Raw genomic sequence first — 6,000 nt, 5'->3', positions numbered from 1 at the left:
TTCAATGGGGCTTTGGTGATCACCAAGTCTCCCCCTAGAGTGTGTCACTTGTGGATTTGGTAGGGTTGTCATTTGTCATGGTCTGAAGCTGACCGCCAGGGTGGTGCAAAGTCATCTACTGCCTGGGTCCAACTAGTGACCACCCATATGGCTGCTACTTATGTTGGGCCTGTAAGTGTCTAGCAGAGGCCAAGCTGTGAACCAAGGTAGGTTGCTGCTAGTGGTGGGCCTGGAGCAATTTATCTAGAGGAACGGGACATGCTGAGGCCAGCTGCTGCTTGTTTGAGAGATTTTATGGAAGTCTGAGGCTTGAGTCAGGACAGCCATTCATATGGAAAAGTGATTGCAAGCAGCTTGGGTGGGGCTGAAAATTGAGTGGGATGGGGTCTCAGGGAGTCACCAGGAAGGGGAGAATAGTGTGGGCCAGGCTGATAGAGACTCAGATATGGTGACTGCTTTTCATCACTGTGGTGGGGGAGGCCTCAGCAAAGGAACAATGATCTCTGCCAGCACTTTCATTGGGGAGAAAGCTTCCCCCTAGTTCTTGCTCTGATGCCAGACAATTTTGTTCTTTCCCATATGCCCCTAGATCCTTTCAAGTTGCTGCCCCAGCACTGACACTCAGAGGGAGTGAGTCCAAGTAAGTCCCTGCACCAGCCCTTTAGGAGGAGCTGACTGGGATTCTAGCAGCCTTCGTCTTTCTCAGCCACAGTCTCTGCTGGTTTTTATCACCCAAAGTTACAGGGACTTCTCTTCCAGGCACTGGAACCCTAGGCTGAGGGGTCTGGTAGGGACCCTTGTTCCTCATGGGGGGCCTCTGCAGCCAAGATATTCCTCCCAATTAAAAAAAAAAACACACACACATGGGTTTTTAATTAGCCTGTTCCATGCTTATGGCCTCCTAACAGTCTCAATGTGGCTTCTACTTTAATTCTCTACTTATACGTCTTCCATTCAGCCAGATTTCTGAATGATGGCTGTCCTATGGTTTAATTGTAATTTTGATTGGGTTGTAGGAAGAGGCAAAGAATTGCTTTGTTTACCTATGCCCCTTTCTTGATCCTCTGCTATATGATCACTCTCATCCATTTTTTGACTATTTCAAAATATCACTTATTCTAAGTGAGAAGCCCACTTTTAAGAGTGATTGGGATGAACTAAGTTTCTTTCTGCCTGTCAGCTTCTGTTACCCTTAAGTCATTGAATCCCATGTGCTCCCCTTCCCATGTATCCACAAAGATAAAGGACATAACTCAGTTTTCCAGAAAGTGCTGAATGTATTCCATACTTCTCTTTTCATTCCAGTGCATCATTTGAGTGGAAAAATGTCACCAGGAGAACAAGAGCTAAATATGACATTAAGCACTTACTTTGAATTCCACTTCAAACTTCCATACTTTCCCCTAACAACTACACAGCAATTTTACAAATTATGAAGATTCAAATTCAGACCAATCAACTTAACATATTTCAAGTCACAGATTAAGTAGAAACACTGGAATTTGACTCCAGATCTGACTCCAAAATGCTTAATTTGCTCGAACTATCAGCAAACAACAATATATACAGGATATTGCTCTCTCATGCCATGGATGGATTCCAAGGTTCATGTGGTACAATTTCATTGCCCAGAGATCACACACACATACACACACACACACTATAGTGAATTTCTGACTTACCCTCTCTCAAAATGTCCATAACCTATCTAATAAAGATGGGATATGCTAATTGACCATCACACCCTCACACAGATGGTTGTTCCCATAGCCAATAAGGAGCGAATATGCTAATTGACTGTCACACCCTCAAATATGGTGGCACCCACAGCCATCAGATGGCGGTGCCCAGTCCTCTCAGCCTTGCTGGGGCAGCAGGTGTGGCATGGTCGGGTTGCCTCCCACCCATGAGGCCTCCCAGACTGTAAGAAGGGGCATGTCGGGCTGAGGGATCATGAATTTTCATGCACCAGACCTCTAGTATATTATATATATCAACAGTTTTTTTAGAATACATATAGTATACCCTAAGAATTCCTATTCCCTCCGATTTTAAAAATATATGTTATTGATTTCAAAGAGGAAGGGAGAGGGAGAGACAGAAACATTAATTATGAGAGAGAATCATAGATTAGCTGCCATCTGCACCCATCCCTGGGTATCAAGCCCACAACCCAGGCATGGGCCCTGACTGGGAATCAAACCATGGCCTCCTGATTCATAGTTCACTGCTCAACCACTAAGCAACACCAGCCAGACACCTCTCATTTTCTTAAGATTTTATGTCACACTCCTATCTAACTTAAAATTGAGAGCAAATTTTTATTGATCTAGAAGCACAGGAAGCCTTATCTCATTTTCTATCCCCCTAAACCCACCATACTGACATCTTGAGAATAACCTATTTCTGGACACAGTTAAAGTCTAAGTGACTCTTATGTATTTATTTTGTCCCCAGAGCCCTACCATTGTCATTTATAATATTATTCTCCAGAATGTAAGAATTTGTCTTAAGATGTGAAGGAGTAATGTAAGGTAATCTCTTTATTGCCCATTTCTTATTAATATGAAGAGTGTAATTTTCAGAACCACTGCCAGAATTGCAGCAGAGATAATAGGTATCTGAAACTATGTGTTCCAAATGCATTTCTTGCTAGCAACAGTAAGACATTTGTGTAATATTTACATACTATAATTTAAAGTAGTAGTGGAGTTGTACACATCTTGCCAGAGGGTAATTTTGCTCCTATTCCTATTGAAAACAACATTCTATATTTCAAACAATCCATTCATTAAACACTGAGGGTAATGTAGTTATACAAACTATTTGAGAGGGATATGCATATTCAGGTCTCCAGTAGTTTCATAAGCATTCTAAAGAGTTTTAGGCTTGGTAGCAACTTCACTTCAGATTAAATTATTTTCCCTTTGTACATTCTGTCTTTGTACTTATTTTCCACATTTTTTGTTTTGATATTTAATTGACTATTATCTTTCATTTGTATATGAGGTTTCTCAAGGACAGAACTATGGACATTTTCGGCCACATAATTCTTTGTAGAAGAGGATGTCCTACACATTGTAGAATGTTCAACACCATCCCTGGCCTCTCTCTGCCCATGACTCCCCCTTTCCCAGTTGTGATGACTGAAAATTTCTCCAGATACTATTGCCAAATGTCTCCTTTGGGCAACATTGCTGTTGGTTGAGAACCACTGATCTACAAGGTTTTGCTTCTGAGTCTCATGTACCAATAAGACTATATCCTCTTTGAGATCACAACTAGTATTACATAAAAAAAAATATTTATCTTTCCTGTGTGTGTTAGAGGTTCCCAAGGCCTCTCTCAGATTCAATGATTCACTGAAACTCACAAAACTCAGCATATTCACGGCTGTGATTCATTGCAGTGAAAGGATGCAAAGCAAAACTCAGCAAAGGGACAAGGCACAGAGGCAAAGTTTAGAGGACACCAGGTGCAAGCTTCCAAGAATCCTGCCCCAGTGGAGCCCGACAGATGTAGGTAAATCCTTCAGCAATGAGTTGTAACAACAGGAGTGAAATTTAGTTCATCAGAGAAGCTCATTAGAAACTTAATGCTCACGTCCTAGCACATAAAAAAAAAAAATCCCAGACTCTGAGAAGGCACATAGGTGTTTAGTCAAATTCACATTGTTTGTACAATTTATGTAACTATGAGCCACACTTTTCAGTTATCATGAGAACTGTCAAGAAATCCAAGTTCTCCTACACCATCCATGGGGTCAACCTTGCAAGCAGGTGAATGGTGGTCCTAGGATTCCTCTTCTTGCATGTTTCCCTACACATGGTTTTCCTCAAGTGTCAGATACAATTAAGTCATCCGGAGACTTAAAGAATAATAAGCGAGTGAACAAAGTAATCAATCTGTCATGTTCTCTGTAAGAATCCATTAAACAGTCTACTTAGAATTTCTTAGCCCAAAATAAAAGAAAATGTTCCAAGAAATGAAATATCATCACACATTTTAGAATTAAAATTTAGAAGATACTAGTTAATTAAATTGTGCCAACATTAAAATACTTTTCCATAAAATCTTCAAATAACTCACTAGGCCATGAAGGAGTCCATTTTCAGTGAAATGGCATATGATAATGTTCTGGTCACATAATTTCAAAATGCAACCACTAAGGAATTTACATGGACTCTAAAAGCATATGAATCATCCTTCTGCCAAGAAGACCAAGTCGTTTTTAAAGGTAAAACCAGTCATTGGTTACATTCTATTTTTGAAATAACTGAGTGTCTAGTGTTCCTCAGTCCAAAAACTCCTCCCACCATTGTGTGACGCTCCTTTATAACACTTGTCCTAAGAGTTCGTTTAGGTTGTATTTTTGGACTATTGTCTGCACCTCACCCCTCCTCCATCCTGAATGTAAGCTTTAGTAAGAACAGTGTCCTTGTTCTTTTCCCCTCTAACATTGGTCTTGCCAGCACCTTGCACAGTATGTGGCAAATAATACTGAACAAAGTATTTATGGAAATAAACTTTAAAAATAAAGACTTAAAGGGATCACAGTCCACAGTCCATGGGCTCTCAGAGTATTTTAGGTCCTTAATTGAAAGGTAAACGAAATATTTTTTAAAAAGTATAATAAAGACAAAACAATGAATTATAAGATTTGTTTTCTTGATTCTAAGATATGCTAAGAATGGGTTTCATGTGAACCCTTAATGCCATTCAGAAGATTTTAATCAGGGCTCAACAAGGCCTTAGGCTGCCAGAATACTATACCAGATACCACTGATATAAACAGGCACAGACATTTTCCTTAGTATGCCCTGCAAGTATCATCTTCTTTGTTTGCAATGTTTAAGTACAGGTTTGGAAAGCATTCCTGAACTGGAATATTTAGCTTTTAAATGTTACCCTCACATCATTTAATGTATTATTATTCCTGGTTCGACAGATAAGATGCATTGGTTCTATGCCCTTGACCATGAGTTTGTGTATTAATTCTTCTCTGTTTCACTTTCTCTCTCTCTCTCTCTCTCTCTCTCTCTCTCTCTCTCTCTCTCTCTCTCTATCTCTATCTCTCTCTCTCTCTCTCTCTCTCTTCTCTCTTTCTCTCCCTCTCTCTCTTTCAATGTGTATGTGTGTGTTAAGCCAGCTATTTTTGTTTCTTTGTGAAAAATTGTACCTTGAGGGAACTATTCTGTCCCTGTTATTTTCCAAAAGCTGAAAAGAAATCAGCAAACATTAATGTCTATAAGGATACCTTGACCAAAATCACAAAATTAACATAGTAAATATGGAAGTGTTTCAGGAAGTAAGGACTAGTTAGATGTGCCAATAAAAAACAACCTAACAGCCTGGTTGGTGTGGCGCCATGGTTGAGCATGGACCTAGGAACCAAGAGATTGCTGGTGTGATTTCTGGAGACGCCACATGCCTGGGTTGTGGATCCCCAGTAGGGGCCTTGCAGGAGGCAGCAGATAGATAATTCCCTCTCATCACTGATGTTGCTATCTCTCTCTCCCTCTCCCTTCCTCTTTGAAATAAGTAAAAATATACTGTATAGAAACAAACAAACAAAACAACCTTATAATTCTCAGACCAACGTTTCCCCATTTACAATGGTGCTTTAGTAACTACACAAATAACTTTTTATTTAAGAAACATAAATAAAATGTAATGATTTGATGACAATAATGATTATAATTTGCAGATACTTATTTTCAAAACTAAGAAGTCATACATTTTAAAGTAGTTGGTTTTAAATAAACTATTTCCTGGGTGCTAAATTATAGTAGAAGTTCACGCCATTAACACTAAGGAGCATATTAGAAGAATCCAAAACTCCAGCTATTCTTTGGCCTGCTTACAAGAAGATAATTTATATCTGAAATATTTTAATATTATAGCTTCTCTGGTTCCTTTTGTAAAATCCAGAGCTCCACTTACTCATTTTAATGGCTATTCTTTCTTGGAAGCTCTTCAAATTGGCTCTATACATTCTTC

Source organism: Eptesicus fuscus, chromosome 17 (genome assembly GCF_027574615.1).
Source record: "Eptesicus fuscus isolate TK198812 chromosome 17, DD_ASM_mEF_20220401, whole genome shotgun sequence".
NCBI lineage: Eukaryota > Metazoa > Chordata > Mammalia > Chiroptera > Vespertilionidae > Eptesicus > Eptesicus fuscus.
This window is presented reverse-complemented; position numbering follows the sequence as displayed.